Genomic DNA, 22661 nt, shown 5'->3' on the forward strand with positions numbered 1-22661 from the left:
GAGGGAGAGCTAAACCTTCAGAGAGGCAGACACGCCAGGGAAGCCAAGAGACTACACTCTGCCCACATTACTGACTCGAGAGCAAAACACCTAACGCCATCTGGGACCCCGGTGCACGGGGGCTCCCAGAAAAGACGGCGCAGGCCCTCCTGGTTGCTGCCTTTGCGGAGCTAATAAACAACACCCCACGAGCAAACTTGAGCCTCGGGACCACAGGAAAGACCAACTTTTCTCCTCCAAGTGACCTGTCTAGTGAACTCAGGACAAAGGCCCACAGGAACAGCTGAAGACCTATAGACAGGAAAAACTACACGCCCAAAAGCAGAACACGCTGTCCCCATAACTGGCTGAAAGAAAACAGGAAAACAGGTCTACAGCACTCCTGACACACAGGCCTATAGGACAGTCTAGCCATTATCAGAAATAGACAAAGTAACAGCAGAGATAATCTGATGGCGAGAGGCAAGCACAGGAACCCAAGCAACAGAAACCAAGACTACATGGCATCATTGGAGCCCAATTCTCCCACCAAAGCAAACACTGAATATCCAAACACACCAGAAAAGCAAGATCTAGATTTAAAATCATGTTTGATCATGATGCTGGAGGACTTCTAGAAAGACATGAAGAACTCTCTTAGAGAAACGCAGGAAAACATAAATAAACAAGTAGAAGCCTACAGAGAGGAATCACAAAAATCCCTGAAAGAATTCCAGGAAAACACAATCAAACAGTTGAAGGAATTAAAAATGGAAATAGAAGCAATCAAGAAAGAACACATGGAAACAACCCTGGATATAGAAGAGCAAAGGAAGAGACAAGGAGCCGTAAATACAAACATCACCAACAGAATACAAAAGATAGAAGAGAGAATCTCAGGAGCAGAAGATTCCATAGAAATCATCGACACAACTGTCAAACATAATGTAAAACAGAAAATGCTACTGGTCCAAAACGTACAGGAAATCCAGGACTCAATGAGAAGATCAAACCTAAGGATAATAGGTATAGAAGAGAGTGAAGACTCCCAGCTCAAAGGACCAGTAAATATCATCAACAAAATCATAGAAGAAAACTTTCCTAACCTAACGAAAGAGATGCCCATAAGCATATAAGAAACCTACAGAACTCCAAATAGATTGGACCAGAAAAGAAACTCCTCCTGTCACATAACAGTCAAAACATCAAATGCACAAAATAAAGAAAGAATATTAAAAGAAGTAAGGGAAAAAGGTCAAGTAACATATAAAGGCAGACCTATCAGAATCACACCAGACTTCTCGCCAGAGACTATGAAAGACAGAAGATCCTGGACAGATGTCATACAGACCCTAAGAGAACACAAATGTCAGCCCAGGTTACTGTATCCTGCAAAACTCTCAATTATCATAGATGGAGAAACCAAGATGTTCCATGACAAAACCAAATTTACACAATATCTTTCTACAAATCCAGCGCTACAAAGGATAATAAATGATAAAGCCCAACATAAGGAGGCAAGCTATACCCTAGAAGAAGCAAGAAACTAATCGCCTTGGCAACAAAACAAAGAGAAGAAAAGCACACAAACATAACCTCACATCCAAATATGAATAGAAAATTGAAAGAATCAACAGAACCAAAAGTTGGTTCTTTGAGAAAATCAACAAGATAGATAAACCCCTAGCCAGACTAACGAGAGGACACAGAGAGTGTGTCCAAATTAACAAAATCAGAAATGAAAAGGGAGACATAACTACAGATTCAGAGGAAATTCAAAAGATCATCAGATCTTACTATAAAAGCCTATTTTCAACCAAACTTGAAAATCTGCAGGAAATGGACAATTTCCTAGACAGATACCAGGTACCGAAGTTAAATCAGGAACAGATAAACCAGTTAAACAACCCCATAACTCCTAAGGAAATAGAAGAAGTCATTAAAGGTCTCCCAACCAAAAAGAGCCCAGGTCCAGACGGGTTTAGTGCAGAATTCTATCAGACCTTCATAGAAGACCTCGTACCAATATTATCCAAACTATTCCACAAAATTTAAACAGATGGAGCACTACCGAATTCCTTCTATGAAGCCACAATTGCTCTTATACCTACACCACACAAAGACCCAACAAAGAAAGAGAACTTCAGACCAATTTCCCTTATGAATATCGACACAAAAATACTCAATAAAATTCTGGCAAACCGAATCAAAGAGCACATCAAAACAAGCATCCACCATGATCATGTAGGCTTCATCCCAGGCATGCAGGGATGGTTTAATATACGGAAAACCATCAACGTGATCCATTATATAAACAAACTGAAAGAACAAAACCACATGATCATTTCATTAGATGCTGAGAAAGCATTTGACAAAATTCAACACCCCTTCATGATAAAAGTCCTGGAAAGAATAGGAATTCAAGGCCCATACCTAAACATAGTAAAAGCCATATACAGCAAACCAGTGGCTAACATTAAACTAAATGGAGAGAAACTTGAAGCAATCCCACTAAAATCAGGGACTAGACAAGGCTGCCCACTCTCTCCCTACTTATTCAATATAGTTCTTGAAGTTCTAGCCAAAGCAATCAGACAACAAAAAGGAGGTCAAGGGATACAGATCGGAAAGAAGAAGTCAAAATATCACTATTTGCAGATGATATGATAGTATATTTAAGTGATCCCAAAAGTTCCACCAGAGAACTACTAAAGCTGATAAACAACTTCAGCAAAGTGGCTGGGTATAAAATTAACTCAAATAAATCAGTAGCCTTCCTCTACATAAAGAAAAAACAGGCTGAGAAATTAATTAGGCAAATGACATTTTTCATAATAGATCCAAATAATATAAAGTACCTCGGTGTGACTTTAACCAAGCAAGGGAAAGATCTGTACAATAAGAACTTCAAGACTCTGAAGAAAGAAATTGAAGAAGATCTCAGAAGATGGAAAGATCTCCCATGCTCATGGATTGGCAGGATTAATATAGTAAAAATGGCCATTCTACCAAAAGCGATCTACAGATTCAATGCAATCCCCATCAAAATACCAATCCAATTCTTCAAAGAGTTAGACAGAACAATTTGCAAATTCATCTGGAATAACAAAAAACCCAGGATAGCTAAAACTATCCTCAACAATAAAAGGACTTCAGGGGGAATCACTATCCCAGAACTCAAGCAGTATTACAGAGCAATAGTGATAAAAACTGCATGGTATTGGTACAGAGACAGACAGATAGACCAATGGAACAGAATTGAAGACCCAGAAATGAACCCACACACCTATGGGCACTTGATTTTTGACAAAAGGGCCAAAACCATCCAATGGAAAAAAGATAGCATTTTCAGCAAATGGTGCTGCTTCAACTGGAGGTCAACATGTAGAAGAATGCAGATCGATCCATGCTTATCACCCTGTACAAAGCTTAAGTCCAAGTGGATAAAGGACCTCCACATCAAACCAGATACACTCAAACTAATAGAAGAAAAACTAGGGAAGCATTTGGAACACATGGGCACTGGAAAAAATTTCCTGAACAAAACACCAATGGCTTATGCTCTAAGATCAAGAATCGACAAATGGGATCTCATAAAACTGCAAAGCTTCTGTAAGGCAAAGGACACTGTGGTTAGGACAAAACGACAACCAAACAGATTGGGAAAAGATCTTTACCAATCCTACAACAGATAGAGGCCTTATATCCAAAATATACAAAGAACTCAAGAAGTTAGACCGCAGGGAGACAAATAACCCTATTAAAAAATGGGGTTCAGAGCTAAACAAAGAATTCACAGCTGAGGAATACCGAATGGCCGAGAAACACCTAAAGAAATGTTCAACATCGTTAGTCATAAGGGAAATGCAAATCAAAACAACCCTGAGATTTCACCTCACACCAGTGAGAATGGCTAAGATCAAAAACTCAGGTGACAGCAAATGCTGGCGAGGATGTGGAGAAAGAGGAACACTCCTCCATTGTTGGTGGGATTGCAGTTTGGTACAACCATTCTGGAAATCAGTCTGGAGGTTCCTCAGAAAATTGGACATTGAACTGCCTGAGGATCCAGCTATACCTCTCCTGGGCATATACCCAAAAGATGCCCCAACATATAAAAAAGACACGTGCTCTACTATGTTCATCGCAGCCTTATTTATAATAGCCAGAAGCGGGAAAGAACCCAGATGCCCTTCAATAGAGGAAGGGATACAGAAAATGTGGTACATCTACACAATGGAATATTACTCAGCTATCAAAAACAATGACTTTATGAAATTCGTAGGCAAATGGTTGGAACTGGAAAATATCATCCTGAGTGAGCTAACCCAATCACAGAAAGACATACATGGTATGTACTCATTGATAAGTGGCTATTAGCCCAAATGCTCGAATTACCCTAGATGCCTAGAACAAATGAAACTCAAGATGGATGATCAAAATGTGAATGCATATCGCTCCTGAGAGACACAGCCAGAATACAGCAAATACAGAGGCGTATGCCAGCAGGAAACCACTGAACTGAGAACAGGACCCCCGTTGAAGGAATCAGAGAAAGAACTGGAAGAGCTTGAAGGAGCTCGAGACCCCATATGTGCAGCAATGCCAACCAAACAGAGCTTCCAGGGACTAAGCCACTACCCAAAGACTATATATGGACTGACCCTGGACTCTGACCTCATAGGTAGCAATGAATATCCTAGTAAGAGCACCAGTGGAAGGGGAAGCCCTGGGTCCTGCTAAGACTGAACCCCCAGTGAACTAGACTGTTGGGGAGAGGGAAGCAAGGGGGGAGGGTTGGGAGGGGAACACCCATAAGGAAGGGGAGGGGGGAGGGGGATGTTTGCCCGGAAACCGGGAAAGTGAATAACACTCGAAATGTATATAAGAAATACTCAAGTTAATAATAAAAAAAAAATTAAAAAAAAAAAAAGAGCCCAGGTCCAGACAGGTTTAGTGCAGAATTCTATCAGACCTTCATAGAAGACCTCATACCAATACTATCCAAACTATTTCACAAAATTGAAACAGATGGAGCACTACCAAATTCCTTCTATGAAGCCACAATTACTCTTATACCTAAACCACACAAAGACCCAACAAAGAAAGAGAACTTCAGACCAATTTCCCTTATGAATATCGACACAAAATACTCAATAAAATTCTAAAGAACCGAATCCAAGAGCACATCAAAACAATCATCCACCATGATCAAGTAGGCTTCATCCCCAGGGCATGCAGGGATGGTTTAATATACGGAAAACCATCAACGTGATCCATTATATAAACAAACTGAAAGAACAAAACCACATGATCATTTCATTAGTGCTGAGAAAGCATTTGACAAAATTCAACACCCCTTCATGATAAAAGTCCTGGAAAGAATAGGAATTCAAGGCCCATACCTAAACATAGTAAAAGCCATGTACAGTAAACCAGTCGCTAACATTAAACTAAACGGAGAGAAACTTGAAGCAATCCCACTAAAATCAGGTACTAGAAAAGGCTGCCCACTCTCTCCCTACTTATTCAATATAGTTCTTGAAGTTCTAGCCAGAGCAATCAGACAACAAAAGGAGATCATGGGGATACAGATTGGAAAAGAAGTCAAAATATCACTATTTGCAGATGATATGATAGTACATTTAAATGATCCCAAAAGTTTCACCAGAGAACTACTAAAGCTGATAAACACCTTCAGGAAAGTGGCTGGGTATAAAATTAACTCAAATAAATCAGTAGCCTTCCTCTACACAAAAGAGAAACAAGCCAAGAAAGAAATTAGGGAAACAACACACTTCATAATAGTCCCAAAAAAATATAAAATACTTCGGTGTGACTTTAACCTAGCAAGTGAAAGATCTCTATCATAAGAACTCCAAGCCTCTGAAGAAAGAAATTGAAGAAGATCTCAGGAGATGGAAAGATCTCCCATGCTCATGGATTGGATGAATTAATATAGTAAAAATGGCCATTTTATCAAAGCGATCTACAGATTCAGTGCAATCTCCATCAAAATACCAATCCAATTCTTCAGAGAGTCAGATAGAACAATTTGCAAATTTATGTGGAATAACAAAAAAATCCGGGATAGCTAATACTATCCTCAACAATAAAAGGAATTCTGGGGGCATCACTATGCCTGAACTCAAGCAGTATTACAGAGCAATATTCATAAAAACTGCATGGTATAGGTACAGAGACAGATAGACCAGTGGAATAGAATTGAAGACCCAGAAATGAACCCACACACCTATAGTCAGTTGATTTTTGACCAAGGAGTCAAAATTATCCAATGGAAAAAAGATAGCATTTTCAGCAAATGGTGCTGGTTCAACTGGAGGTCAGCATGTAGAAGAATGCAGATCAATCCATGCTTATTACCCTATACAAAGCTTAAGTTCAAGTGGATCAAGGACCTCCACATCAAACCAGATACACTCAAACTAATAGAAGAAACAGTGGGGAAGCATCTCAAACACATGGGCACTGGAGAAAATTTCTTGAACAAAACACCAATGGCTTATGCTCTAAGATCAAGAATAGACAAATGGGATCTCATAAAACTGCAAAGTTTCTGTAAGGCAAATGACACTGTGGTTAGGACAAAACGACAACCAACAGATTGTGAAAAGATCTTTACCAATCCTACAACAGATAGAAGGCTTATATCCAAAATATACAAAGAACTCAAGAAGTTAGACCGCAGGGAGACAAATAACCCTATAAAAATGTGGTTCAGAGCTAAACAAAGAATTCAGAGCTGAGGAATGCCGAATGGCTGAGAAACACCTAAAGAAATGTTCAACATCTTTAGTCATAAGAGAAATGCAAATCAAAACAACCCTGAGATTTCACCTCACACCAGTGAGAATGGCTAACATCAAAAAGTCAGGTGACAGCAAATGCTGGCGAGGATGTGGAGAAAGGGGAACACTCCTCCATTGTTGGCGGGATTGCAGACTGGTACAACCATTCTGGAAATCAATCTGGAGGTTTCTCAGAAAATTGTACATTGAACTACCTGAGGGTCCAGCTATCCCTCTCTTGGGCATATACCCAAAACATGCCCCAACATATAACAAAGACACATGCTCCATTATGTTCATAGCAGCCTTATTTATAATAGCCAGAAGCTGGAAAGAACCCAGATGCCCTTCAACAGAGGAATGGATACAGAAAATGTGGTACATCCACACAATGGAATATTACTCAGCTATCAAAAACAATGACTTTATGAAATTCATAGGCAAATGGAGGGAACTGGAAAATATCATGCTGAGTGAGGTAACCTCTCACAGAAAAACACACATGGTACGCACTCATTGATAAGTATCTATTAACCCAAATGCTTGAATTACCCTAGATACATAGAACACATGAAACTCAAGAAGGATGACCAAATGCCAATGCTTCACTCCTTCTTTAAAAGGGGAACAAGAATACCCTTGGGAGCGAATATGGAAGCAAAGTTTAGAACAGAGGCAGAAGGAACACCCATTCAGAGCCTGCCCCACATGTGGCCCATACATATACAGCCACCAAACTAGATGAGATGGATGAAGCAAAGTAGTGCAGGCTGACAGGAACCGGATGTAGATCTCTCCTGAGAGACACACCCAGAATACAGTAAATACTTAGTGAATACCAGCAGCAAACCACTGAACTGAGAATGGGACCCCCGTTGATGGAATCTTAGAAAGGACTGAGAGAGCTTGAATGGGCTTGAGACCCCATATGAACAACAATGCCAAGCAACCAGAGCTTCCAGGGACTAAGCCACTACCCAAAGACTATACATGGACTGACCCTGGGCTCCAACCTCACAGGTAGCAATGAATATCCTAGTAAAAGCACCAGTGGAAGGGGAAGCCTTTGGTCCTGCCAAGACTGAACCCCCAGCGAATGTGATTTTTGGGGGGAGGGCAGTAATGGAGGAAGGATGGGGAGGCGAGCACCCCTCCCCATGAGGGGTGCCTCTATATTTGACATGCTCTGGTTGTGTCTCTAGGATACATATATGTCCGGTTCTTGACGGTATGCAATTCTTACCTTCATCAATCTTTTATTCATCTTTATTAACTTAGATATTCTTATTTACATTTTGATTGTTATTCCCATTCCCTGTTACCTGGCCAACATGCCCCTAACCCCTTCTCATCATGGATGGAACTAGAAAATACCATGCTGAGTGAGGTAACCCAATCCCAAAAAGCACACATAGTTTGTACTCACTGATAAGTGGATATTAGTCCAAAAGCTCAGATTATCCAAGATCCAATTCACAGACCACATGAAGCTCAAGAATAAGAAAGACCAACGTGTGGATACTTCAGTCCTTCTTAGAAGGGGAATCAAAATACTCAAAGGAGGAAATATGGAGACAAAGCATGGGACAGCGTCTAAAGGAAAGGCTTTCTAGAGATAGCCCCATCTGGGGATCCATCCCATACACAGACACCAAACCCTGACACTATTGTTCATGCCAAGAACTGATTGCTGATAGGCAACTGACATAGCTGTCTCTGGACAGGCTCTGCCAGAACCTGACAAACGCAGAGGCCGATGCTCACAACCAACCATTGGACTGAGAACAGGCTCCAGGTGCAGGAGTTAGAGAAAGAACTGAAGGAGCTGACGGAGGTTGTAATCCATAGGAAGAACAATATCCACCAACCAGACGCCCCAGAGCCTCCAGGAACTAAACCATCAATTGAAGAGTACACATCAGGAGACCCATGGCTCCAGCTGCATATGTCACACAGGATGGCATTGTCAGACATCAATGGGAGGAGAGTCCCTTGGTCATGGGAAGACTAGATGCTCCCATGTAGGGGAATGCCAGGGTGGAGAGGCAGGAGTGCATGAGTTGTTTGGGGAGCATCCTCATAGAAACTGGGGAAAGGAGGAGGGAATAGGGGATATCTGGAAGGGAAACCGGGAAAAGAGATAACATTTTAAAATGCAAATAAATAGAATATTTAATAAAAATTTTAGGAGACAGCCTATGTTGGCAACAATGTGGAGAAAGAGGAACATTCCTCCATTGCTCCTGGGATTGCAAACTGGTACAACTACTCTGGAAATCAATCTGGGGGTTACTCAGAAAATTGTGGATAGATCTACCTGAAGGCCCAGCCATAACAGTCTTGGGCATATACCCAAAAGATGTCTGACCACGCCATAGGTATAAATGCTCCATTCTGTTCATAAAGGCCTTATTTGATAGCCAGAAGCTGGAAACAACCCAGATGTCCCACAAGGGAAAAGTAGATACAGAGACTTTGTTTTATTTACACATTGGAATGCTACTGAACTATTATTGATGACATCATTGGTTTTATAGGCAAATGTATGAAACTAGAAAATATCATTTTGAGGGAAGTAACCCAGACGCAGGACAACATGCATGGTATGCACTCAGTAATAAGTAGATATTAGCCCAAAAAGTACAGAAGACACAGGACACAATCAATGGAACTCAAGAAAGTTAACAAAGTAAAGGGATCAAGTGAGGATGCCTCAATTCCACTTGGTGGGGGAGGGGAGAAAGCAACAATGGGGGAGGGAAAGAGGGAGATCTGAGTAAGAAAGTGTGTGGGGGGAGAGAGGTACATGATCAGGTATTGGAAGGAACAGGAGTGAAGCCCACAAGGACAGCAGAAAGAATGGAAATGGACCACCTTGAGAGTTAGGAAGTATGGGGACCCTCTAGAACGTACCAGTGATTTGAGATGTGAGTGATGCTTAGGACTCAATGTGAGGTACCTTATATTAAATACCCTACAGTGGGGAGAAAGAATTTGTAGTCAGTCTCATGTAGAAAGACAGGGCATCAAGAGGAATGGAGATGGTTGCCATCCCACAGTCAAAAACTCTGATCCAGAACTGTTTCTGTCAAAAAGAACTGTAGGAAAAAAATGGAGAAGAGACAGAGGGAAAAGAGGTCGAATGATCAGTCTAAATTTGGATCCAGCTCTAGTGGAGGCTCCAAGGCTATTACTGATGGTGTGGTGTGCTTAAAACTGTAATCTAGCATGGTTGCTCTCTAAAAGTCCCAACGAGCAGCTGAAAGAGTGCAGAGAATTTTATCCAACCAATGAACAGAAACCTGGGACCCCTGTGATTGATTAAGGAAAACCTGGAAGAAGCTGAGGATGAGGGTGACCCCATAAGAAAACCAGCAGTCTCAACTAACCTGAACCCCTAAAACTCTCAGATTGCCTGTCACCAACCAAGCAGAATACATGAGCTGGTCAGAGGCCCCTGGCAGCAGAGGACTTCCTGGTCCAGCCTCAGTGAGAGAAAATCACCTAACCCTTGAGGGACTTGAGGCCACAAAGAATGAGGAGATTTGGTGGGGTTGGGGTTGGGACATTAGGACATCTTCTTTGAGATGGGGGAGGAAGAATGGGATGAGGAACAGGCAGAGGACAGACCAGGAAGGGGATAACAATTGGACTATAAAAAAGGATAAAAGAGCAACAATCTTTTAAAAAGAAAAAAGTATTTCTCAAGTCACAGTACATGCTTTTAAGCATGTGATGAAAAAAAATGAACATTCCTCCACTGCTAATATGATTGCAAGCTGGTATAACCACTCTAGAAACCAACCTGGCACTTCCTCAGATCTTTGGAAATAGACCCATGTATACCATTCTTTGGCATATACCCAAAGAGTGCTCCACAATACCATGAGGACATGTGCTCCACTATGTGCATAGCAGCCTTATTCATAACTAAAAACCAAACAGATACCCATGAACTGAAGTGTAGGTGTAGAAGGTGTGGTTTGTGTACACCATGGAATACTATTCAGCTACTAAAAATGAGGACTTCCTTTATTTTGCAGGCAACTGGATGGAACTAAAAATTATCTCCTGGGTGAGGTAACCTAGAACCAACAGGTAATGAATCCACTCATTGATAAGTGGATTTTTGCCAAAAAGTACAGAATACCCATGATATAACTAACATATTGTAGAACATTGAAGAAGAAGGAAGGCACAAGTGCCAATGCTTCAATTCCACTTTGAAGGGGAACCAAAAATGATGACAGAGGGCTGGAGAGAGATGGGTGGAAGAAGAAACAGTTTATGGAATAGGGAGGCAGGATGATATATGTCAAGAAAGAGGATACATGCCCAGAGGGCCAGAAGAATGAATGGAAATATGCATTTCGTTTAAGTGGGGATAGTGGGGAACCTCTAGAAATTCCCAGAGACCTGGGATTCCAGAGGCTCTCAGGACATAATGGAGGTAACCTAGGCTAAAGTGCCCAACTGCGGGGAGAGTGAATCTGATGAAACCACCTCCAGGAGATAGATAGGGCACTCAGTGAAGGAATAGGATCACCAACTCATCTTCAAATTTTTTGACACAGTATTGTTCCTTGTAAAATGAAGGGACAAAAATAGAGCAGAGATTGAAGAAAAGGGGATTGACCCAAATTAGGATTCTTTCCATAGGTGGTCACCAAACCCTGACACTATTACTGATGCTATGTGGTGCTGGCAGAGAGGACCATGGCATGTTTGTCCTCTGAGAGTCTCTACCAGCAACTGACTGAGACAATTGCAGATACTTACAGCCAACCAATGGCCTATGTTCAGGGGCCCCTATAGAAGAGTTAGAGAAAGTATTGAAGAGTTTGAAGAGGATGGTAATGCTGTAGGAAGACCAACAGTGTCAACTGACTTGGAACCCTATGAGCTTTCCAAGACTAAGCTACCAACCAAATACCACATACAAGTTTTTCTAAGTTCCCTGACACATATGTAGCAGAGGAATGCTTTGTCTCACCCCAGGTGGAGTGGATGTGCCTACTCCTATAGAGACTTGATGCCCTGAGGAGGTGGGATGCCTGGATGGAGAAGGGGGATGATGCACCCCCTTAGAGGTGAAGGGGAGGGTAAATGGATGAAACACTCTAGAATGGATGAATAGGAGGGGTGCAACCTTTGGAATGTAAATAAAATAATTAATAAATTAATAAAAAATAAATATTTTCTTCATTGATAATTTGAGAAGGTATAGTTTAGTATTAATTCCCATATTCTAACCTATAACTCTGGCAGAAGCCTCCTACCAAACCAGTAGCCAGCCAGATTTCTGAACACCACCTAAGTTTACTGTCCCATGGTGACCATACTCAGCATAATCCCAGTCACCATTTCTTTCATCACTATTTCCTGGTCCACACTTCTGGAAGAAGGTTTATATACAACCAGAATCTTGGCCAACTTACTATGATCCAGGTAAGCCTCCCACATGGCCTGCCTAAACCCACTCAGTGTAGTGCCATGGCTCTTCCTCTTCTTATCACAATACTATCTGACAGCTCTCCAGGGGGTCTCTAACTCTTTCAGTGGTCAGGTCAGTAATCTGAACTCCATAGGAACCTTGCCCATATAAGAGGCCACACACCTCACCAGAGTTATAGTACCCAACTTGGCAGAAAACCCTCTGCTGGACCAGAGGCTTCATGACATCAGAAGTGTAATCACCAACTGGGACATCAACCCACTACTCAGGAACAGGCCACTTCAGCTGGAAGACCAGAGACTAATGAGGAAACAAAATGAGAACAAAGATACACAGAGTCCACCAATAACAAAGCCAGAAATAGGTGCCTAGACTAGCAATAATTCCAAATCCAGATGTGTAGATATCACAGTAAGAACACAATTAAATTGCCAGGGAAACATGATATTATCAGAGCCCAGCCATTACACTATTGCAAGGTCAGAATATTCCAACTTGCCTCAAGTGCAAGAAAGCAACCTTAATATAAACTTTATGAAGATAGCAGATGAAATTAAAGGGGAAATGAATAAGTCCCTGAAATAAATCGAGGAAAAGACAATGAAAAATTGGAGGAAATTAATAAATACAGTAAAAATGTCAACAAGCCAAGAAAAGCAAACAAAACAAACAATGAACAAAGAGTTGAAGGTTGAGTGGGATTAAGTAATCTGTTCAATTCTAAAAATGGAAACAGAAGCAACAAAGAAAACACAAAGTGAGGGAATTCTGGAAATGGGCAATCTAGGTAAGTCATCAGGAACTACAGTTGAAAGAAACACTAACAGAATCCAGGAAATGCAAGAGGGAATCTCAAGTGAAGACTCAAAAGAAGAAATAAATGACATCAGTCAAAGAAGCAAAGAGGGTATTTCATGGTTAAAGTCAAATTCAAACATGGTCTTTGCACATATCAAGCCCTCTGTATGTTGTAAAATATGCTAGAAGAACACTCCAGCCTAAGCTTAACTGCACATTATTTATCTATGTCTAGTCCTACAGAAAGCACTAGAAGAAAAACTCCAACCTAAGGAGGTTATCTACAGCCAAGAAGTCTCAGGCAATAAATAATTTCATACAGGTATAACCAAAGAAGGGAGACACCTTAACACTCCTACCACACCAACCCATACCATGACATATAACAAAATAAAAGTATTGACAATCATTGATCATAAATCTCCCCAAATAAAAACAGATTAACACAATCCCTTCACAAACAGCAGACATCCTTCTTCTGCTTATAGTAAATAACCTGAACATGAAAGATATTATCTCAGAGAAGGAGCTAGAAAATGGTTTTTCCAAGAAAATGGCACCAAGAAGCTAGTTAATTTAGCTATTCTAATATTTAACGAAATAGATTTCAAAACAAAATTGATTAATCAAAAGAGATGGGAAAGCCACTTCATACTTCTCAGAAGGTGACACTTAAATTCTCAAATCTAAGTCCCACATTCATGCCACACATACCTGAAATGAAACATTACTAACACTTAAATCACACATCAACTGTCACATTCTGATATTGGAAGGCATCAGTACCCGACTTTATCCTATAATCTGGTCACCAGACAAAAACTTAACATAGAAATAATACAGGAAAAGATGATGTGAACCAAATGAACATAACAGATATCTAAAAATTATTTTACTCAAACACAAAAGAGTGTGCTTTCCTCTCAGCATTTCACAGAACATTCTTCCAAACTGACCATGTACCCAGTCACAAAGCAAGGGGTAACAGATACAAGAAAATTGAAATAATCCCCCAAACCCTATCAAATAGCCACTCAATATCAATATCAACAATAACAAAAAGAGTAGAAAGCACGCAAATTCATGAAAACCAAACAACTCTAACATATGGCTAATGGGACAAAGCAGAAAAACAGGAAATTTAATATAATTTAGTGAAAGTGAGTGCATAACATAACCAATCTTATGGAACACGATGAAGTTGTGATAAAAGGAAATTTATGACATAAGTACCTTAATAAAGAATTTGGCAATTATACTAGCAACTTAACTGCACACCCGAAAAAGTTAGGGAAAAAGAAGCAAACACACTCAAGAGGAAATGAATAGCAGAAAATAATCCAACTCAAGGCTGAAATCAGTAAAATAGAAACAAAGAGAACAATAAAAGGTCTTAGTTAAATTGATTATCTAAAAACCAACAAGATAGACAAACACTTATCCAAAATCACTATAAGAATACCTAAAAGAACAAAATCAGAAACAAAAGAGTGCACACAAGTAGAGATACCAAGGAAATCCACAAATCACACATTAAAGACATGTATTCCACACAATTGAGTACTTTAAAAGAAGGGGGCAGTTTTCTTCAAAGATACTAATTACCAAAGTTAAATAAAGGACATTTAAACAATTTAAATAGACCTATGACCCCTGAAGAAATAAAAGGAGCCATTAAAAGACTCCTCATGACTGAAAAAAGGACTAACTAGGTCCAGAAGATTTGGTAGCAGAATTCTGTCAGTCTGTCAGAGAAGAGCTAATGCCAAACTTCTTCAAATTATTCCTCAAAATGGACAAGAAAAGGAACATTGTCAAATTCACATTACGATGCCACACACATTCTCGCATCCAAGCAGCACAAAGACTCAACAAAGAGAGAATTACACACTATTTTCCCTCATGAACACACAAGCAAAAATATTCCATAAGTGGTTGCAAATGAATCCAAGAGCACATCAAAAATCATCCACTATGACCAATTATGAACCATCCTAGAGATGCAGTAATAGTTCAATATATGGAAATTTATCAATATAATCCACTATAATAACTATGTGAAAGAAAAAAGCACATGTTCATCTCAATAGATACTGAAAAGCCTTTGACAAAAATCCAACACTGCTTTACGGTAAAAATCTCCAGGAGAAAATATATATATAAAAAACAACCCTATAGCCAACATCAGAGAGGAACCCAAAGCAATTCCCCTAAAATCAGGAACAAGAAATAGCACTCCACTGTCTCCATATCTTTTCAATTTAGTACTTAAAGTTCTAGATACAGCAATGATACAACTAGAGGAGTTCAACATAATTCAAATTGAAAATGAAGAAGTGAAAATATAACTTTCATATGATAGTAATATACATAGATCATCCAAAACGTGTACCAGGGAACTATTCTAGCTCATAAAGACCTTCATGGGGGAAGCAGAATAAAACGTAAACTCAAAAAAATATATCACCAACCCTCCTTTATAGAAACAACAAATGAACTGAGAGAGGGAAACAGCACCCTTTACAACAACAAATTATACAAAATATTTTTGGGCTAATGTTAACCAAGTGAGTAAAAAACTTCATGTCTTTGAGGAAGGAAATTTAAAAAGGAATCAGAAGACAGAAAGATCTCCCCAACTCATGGATTTGAAGAGTCAGCAAAATAAAAATGGCCATCTTACCAAAAGCAATCAACAGATTCAATGCAACCCCCATCAAGTTCCAACACAATAGTTTGCAGACAGTAAAAAAAAATACTCAATTTCATATGGAAAACCAAACAAAAAAAAAACAGGGAATATGAAACAATCCTACATAGTAAGGTGCATCCCGGTGTAACAATCTCCACGATTTCGATGTGCACTGCAGATTAATAGTAATAAAAATGGCATGCAGGCATTAAAACAGACATACTGATTGACGAAGTTGCATTGAAGTCCGTGATGAAAATCTACACACCTACAGACAACTGATTTTTGATAAAGAAAGCAAAATATACAATGGAAAAAAGGATCCATTTTAAAAGTATGGCTGGTTGGGGATTTAGCTCAGCGGTAGAGCGCTTGCCTAGCAAGCGCAAGGTCCTGGGTTCAGTCCTCGGCTCTGGAAAAAAAAGACTTTAAACTTAAAAGTATGGCTGATCTCGCTGCATGTCAGTAGGCTGAAGAATGCTCATTGATCACCCTGCACAAAACTCCAGTGCAAGTGGATCAAAGACATCAACACGAAACCAGAAACTCTGAATGTGATAGAAGAAAAATTGGAAAACAGCCTTAGATGCATTGGCACAGGAGAACTTTTTTTTTCCATCTTTTTTTTTTTTTTTTTTTATAGATTTTTTTTTTTTATTAACTTGAGTATTTCTTATGTTTTTCCATCTTTATTACCTTGAGTATTTCTTTTTTACTTTTCGATTGTTATTCCCTTTCTCAGTTTCCGCCAACATCCCCTAACCCTCCCCCCCCTTCTATATGGGCTTCCTCCCATCCTCCCCCATTACCGCCCTCCCCCCAACAATCCCGTTCACTGGGGGTTCAGTCTTGGCAGGACCAAGGTCTTCCCCTTCCACTGGTGCTCTTACTAGGCTATTCATTGCTACCTATGAGGTTGGAGCCCAGGGTCAGTCCATGTATAGTCTTTGGGTAGTGGCTTAGTCCCTGGAAGCTCTGGTTGGTTGGCATTGTTGTTCATATGGGGTCTCGAGCCCCATTTTCTAAACAGAGCAGCAGTCATCAAGGGTGTACGATCAGCAGTTAATAACAGGAAACCTCACCAGAATGAAAAGCTTACTTCATGCAAGTACACTATCAGTAGTAAAAAAAAAAAGTCTTCTGAGTGGAAAAAGATTTTCACCAAATCTATATCTGATATAGACCTGATATCCAAAATATTTAAGTATTTCAAGAAATTAGATAACGTCAAACTATATACTTAAATTGAAATGTGGTAGAGATCTAAACAAAATTCTCAGGAGAAGCATCACAAATGTCCGAGAAACAATTAGAAAAATGTTCAATATCCTTATCCATCAGGAAAATCTGAATCGAAATGTCTATTTGAGATTTCATCATGTGAGCAGGGGTAAGATTGAGACCCCAACTGACAGTTCAGGCTGTTGTGGATGTGGTGCATAGGGACCATAGTGTTGCTGGAAGAAAAAACTTGTACAGCCACCTCACAAACCAATATGTTAGTTCCTTAGAAAATTTGGAGTTTATTTATCTCAAGAGCCTACCATACCACATACTAAGAGTAGTCTCTATTCTACAAGAAGATATTTGCTCAACTGTATTCATAGCAGCTTAATGCATAATAGCCAGAATCTGGAAATAACCTAATTGTACCTCAACCAAAGAATGGAATTTAGTATTAATCAGCTGTTAAAAATGATGTCATGGAATTTGGAACTAGAAAAAAAAAACCTTGAGTGATGTTACCCTGACCCAGAAATACAAATATGGCATGTACTCTCTTATAAGTGGATAGTAACTACGAAGTAAAGATAATCAAGCAACAATTTAAGGACCCAGAGAGGCTATCTAACAAGGAGGGCTTAAGGGAAGATGCACAAATTTCCAAGATGTAACAAATGACAATAACATCTTTTTAAAAGGGACATACGGCTTGAGACCTCATATGAACAACAATGTCAACCAACCAGAGCTTCCAGGGACTAAACCACTACCCAAAGACTATACATGGACTGACCCTGAGCTCCAACCTCATAAGTAGCAATGAATAGCCTAGTAAGAGCACCAGTGGAAGGGGAAACCCTTGGTCCTGCCAAGACTGAACCCCCACTGAATGTGATTGTTGGGGGGTGGGCGGTAATGGGGGGAGGATGGGGAGGGGAACACTCATATAGAAGGGGAGAGGGAAGGGTTAAGGGGATGTTGGCCCGGAAACTGGAAAAGGGAATAACAATTGAAACGTAAATAAGAAATATCCAAGTTAATAAAGATGGAGAAAAAAATCTAAAAAAAGAAAAAGAGAAACACACACACATGTTCATGCAGAACTAGCACCTTATGTGCTAAGAGTCTGGGGAACTAGAGGAATTGTTCACAAAGAAAAGTGGACAAATTGCAACTCTCAGGTATGGAACATGAAGCACTGAAACTAAGCCTCTTTATTCCCACGTCAGAGCACAAAAACAGGCAACCAGAAAATAAAATCAATGAGAGGATCTGGGAAGGGAAGATAGGCAGCTTCATGATGGTAAATACACACAATGACACTGAACCTAGGACACACGTATCTTTAAAACAAATCAGTACGAAACACTTACTGTAACTCATCATCTGTATCAAAAGATAATGTTGTCCAGTCTACCGTTTTATTCAGTGATAATGAATAAAAAATGGGGAAAAAGGCAGCAATCACCACATCCCCGTCGTAGTGCAACTGGTATTTTGATTTGGAGAGGCAAGAAGAGGTTACAGTGATATAGAAGGAAGTTGGCATCTGCAGAAACCAGGAGATAAAAAGCCAGGAGAAGATCATATTAGATGTTTGTGCCAACCCATAAGTGTTGAGTTGGTGAAGTATATTGTACGGTATATATACGATTAATATTCTTGTGAGTTGCGTATGTCTGTTTATAATGTGGTTTATGACTGAGTATGTCAGTCTATTCATCCTGACATAAACTCAAGGACTCTTTTTCCACCCCCTTGAGAATTCTGTGTCACTTTCTCCTTCAGGCTCTGCATCTGACGCAACTCACTCAGTGGAAAACAAGTTATTACACAAGATGACTTATGTTCTTCCCCAGGAAAGAAATCTCAGTTATTTCCTTTAAGACTGAATGATGGCAGGGTTGGACTCCCTTTCTGTGTATTGGGACAAAATGATTTAGCAAGAAAAAGTTAATGTGAGAGTCCTTGAGGACAATGCAGACATATCAAATCCAAGGAAGACATGATTGAAAAAAAATAAGATGAACAAGCAAGGAAAGACCTATGAAGATATTCACAATCTACATTAAAGAGACATGTTTAATGTTAATGATATTACAATAAGTATGTGTCTGAAGATTCAGCGACCATTCCAATTATGACACATACATATCTGCATATAAATATTTTGTCTGTCTTTTGCTTTAGACACTTTTTTGTTTTTTTTTTCTTTTTTCCCCCATCTTTATTAACTTGAGTATTTCTTATTTACATTTCGATTGTTATTCCCCTTCACGGTTTCCGGGCCAACATTTCCCTAACCCCTCCCCCTCCCTTTCTCTATGGGTGTTCCCCTCCCCATCCTCCCCCCATTACCACCCTCCCCTCAACAATCACTTTCACTGAGGGTTCAGTCTTGGCAGGACCAAGGGCTTCCCCTCCCACTGGTGCTCTTACTAGGCTATTCACTGCTACCTATGAGGTTGGAACCCAGGGTTCCATGGACTCATGTATAGTCTTTGGGTAGTGGTTTAGTCCCTGGAGGCTCTGGTTGCTTGGCATTGTTGTTCATATGGGGTCTCAAGCCCCTTCAAGCTCTTTCAGTCCTTCCTCTGATTCCTTCAATGGGGGTCCCGTTCTCGGTTCAGTGGTTTGCTGCTGGCATTTGCCTATGTATTTGCTGTATTCTGGCTGTGTCTCTCAGGAGAGATCTACATCTGGTTCCTGTCGGCCTGCACTACTTTCTTCATCCATCTCATCTAGTTTGGTGGCTGTATATGTATGGGCCACATGTGGGGCAGGCTCTGAATGGGTGTTCCTTTGCCTCTGTTCTAAACTTTGCCTCCCTATTCCCTCCCAAGGGTATTCTTGTTCCACTTTTAAAGAAGGAGTGAAGCATTGACATTTTGGTCTTCCTTCTTGAGTTTCATGTGTTCTGTGCATCTAGGGTAATTCAAGCATTTGGGCTAATAGCCACTTATCAACGAGTGCATACCATGTGTGTTTTTCTGTGATTGGGTTACCTCACTCAGGATGATATTTTCCAGTTCCATCCATTTGCCTCTGAATTTCATAAAGTCATTGTTTTTGATAGTTGAGTAATATTCCATTGTGTAGATGTACCACATTTTCTGTATCCATTCCTCTGTTGTAGGGCATCTGGGTTCTTTCCAGCTTCTGGCTATTATAAATAAGGCTGCTATGAACATAGTGGAGCACGTGTCTTTGTTATATGTTGGGGCATCTTTTGGGTATATGCCCAAGAGAGGTATAACTGGGTCCTCAGGTAGTTCAATGTCCAATTTTCTGAGGAACCTCCAGACTGATTTCCAGAATGGTTGTACCAGTCTGCAATCCCACCAACAATGGAGGAGTGTTCCTCTTCCTCCACATCCACTGCCAGCATTTGCTGTCACCTGAGTTTTTGATCTTAGCCATTCTCACTGGTGTGAGGTGAAATCTCAGGGTTCTTTTGATTTGCATTTCCCTTATGACTAAAGATGTTGAACATTTCTTTAGATGTTTCTCAGCCATTTGGCATTCCTCAGCTGTGAATTCTTTGTTTAGCTCTGAACCTCATTTTTTAATAGGGTTATTTGTCTCCCTGCGGTCTAACTTTTTGAGTTCTTTGTATATTTTGGATATAAGGCCTCTATCTGTTGTAGGATTGGTAAAGATCTTTTCCCAATCTGTTGGTTGCCATTTTGTCCTAACCACAGTATCCTTTGCCTTACAGAAGCTTTGCAGTTTTATGAGATCCCATTTGTCGATTCTTGATCTAGGAGCATAAGCCATTGGTGTTTTGTTCAGGAAATTTTCTCCAGTGCCCATGTGTTCAAGATGCTTCCCCGCTTTTTCTTCTATTAGTTTCTATTAGTTTGAGTGTATCTGGTTTGATGTGGATGTCCTTGATCCACTTGGACTTATGCTTTGTACAGGGTGATAAGCACGGATCGACCTGCATTCTTCTACATGTTGACCTCCAGTTGAACCAGCATCATTTGCTGAAAATGCTATCTTTTTTCCATTGGATGGATTTGGCTCCTTTGTCAAAAATTAAGTGACCATAGGTGTGTGGGTTCATTTCTGGGTCTTCAATTCTATTCCAATGGTCTATCTGTCTGTCTCTGTACCAATACCATGCAGTTTTTATCACTATTGCTCTGTAATACTGCTTGAGTTCAGGGATAGTGATTTCCCCCAGAAGTCCTTTTATTGTTAAGGATAGCTTTAGCTATCCTGGGTTTTTGTTATTCCAGATGAATTTGTAAATTCTTCTAACTCTCTGAAGAATTGGATTGGTGTTTTGATGGGGATTGCATTGAATCTGTAGATCACTTTTGGTAAAATGGCCATCTTTACTATGTTAATCTGGCCAATCCATGAGCATGGGATATCTTTCCATCTTCTGAGGTCTTCTTCAATTTCTTTCTTCAGAGGCTTGAAGTTCTTACCATACAGATCTTTCACTTGCTTGGTTAAAGTCACACCAAAGTATTTTATATTATTTGGGACTATTATGAAGGGTGTCGTTTCCCTAATTTCTTTCTCGGCTTGTTTCTCTCAGTTTCTGAAAATTTTATTGAGTGCTTTTGCATCAATATCCTTTTTTTTTTTTTTGAGCTGGGGACCAACCAGGGCCTTGCGCTTCCTAGGCAAGCGCTCTACCACTGAGCTAAATCCCCAAACCCTTGCATCAATGTCCTTAAGGGAAATTGGCCTGAATTTCTCTTTTCTGTTGGGTCTTTGTGTAGTTTAGGTATAAGTATAATTGTGGCTTCATAAAAGATATTTGGTAGTGTTCCTTCCGTTTCTATTTTGTGGAATAGTTTGGACAGTATTGGTATTAGGTCTTCTAAGAAAGGTCTGATAAAATTGTCTACTAAACCCATCTGGGCCTTTTTTTTTGGTTGGGAGACTTTTAATAACTGCATCTATTTCATCATGAGTTATGGGGTTTCTTTTTAGATGGTTTATCTGATCCTGATTTTATTTCGGCACCTGGTATCTGTCTAGAAAATTGTTCATTTCATCCACATTTTCCAATTTTGTTGAATTTAGGCTTTTGTAGTAGGATATGATGATTTTTCAAATTTCCTCAGATTTTGTTGTTATGTCTCCCTTTCCATTTCTGATTTTGTTTATTTGGGTACTCTCTGTGCCCTCTAGTTAGTCTCGCTAAGGGTTTATCTATCTTATTGATTTTCTCAGAGAACCAGCTCCTGGTTATATTGATTCTTTGTTTAGTTCTTCTCTGTTTCTACTTGGTTGATTAAATCCCTGAGTTCCATTATTTCCTGCCATCTACTCCTCTTGGGTGTATTTCCTTTTTTTTTTTTTTTATTGTTCTAGAGCTTTTAGGTGTGCTGTCAAGCTGCAAGTGTATGCTTTCTCTGGTTTCTTTTTGGAGGCACTCAGAGCTATGAGTTTTCCTCTTAACATTTCTTTCATAATGTCCCATAAGTTTGGGTATGTTGTTCCTTCATTTTCATTATATTCTAAAAAGTTATCATTGAACATCATTCAACTTCCATGTGTATGTGGGCTTTCTGTCATTTTTGTTGTTTGTTGTTTGTTGTTATTGAAGACCAACTTTGTCAGTAGTGATCTGACCAGATGGGATTATTTCAATCTTCTTGTACCCATTGAGGCATATTTTGTGACCAATTATACGGTCAATCTTGAAGAAGGTACCATGAGGACCTGAGAAGAAGGTATATGC

The 22661-nt window shown here is 39.8% G+C and overlaps 1 pseudogene; it reads right to left on the reverse strand.

Annotated features, from left to right (window-relative positions):
* The window catches only part of LOC116906984, a 39631-nt pseudogene extending 21086 nt beyond the window's left edge, over positions 1-18545 (reverse strand).
* Between the last annotated feature and the right edge of the window lie 4116 nt (positions 18546-22661).

The sequence above is a fragment of the Rattus rattus genome, chromosome 1 (assembly GCF_011064425.1).
Source record: "Rattus rattus isolate New Zealand chromosome 1, Rrattus_CSIRO_v1, whole genome shotgun sequence".
Classification (NCBI taxonomy): Eukaryota; Metazoa; Chordata; class Mammalia; order Rodentia; family Muridae; genus Rattus; species Rattus rattus.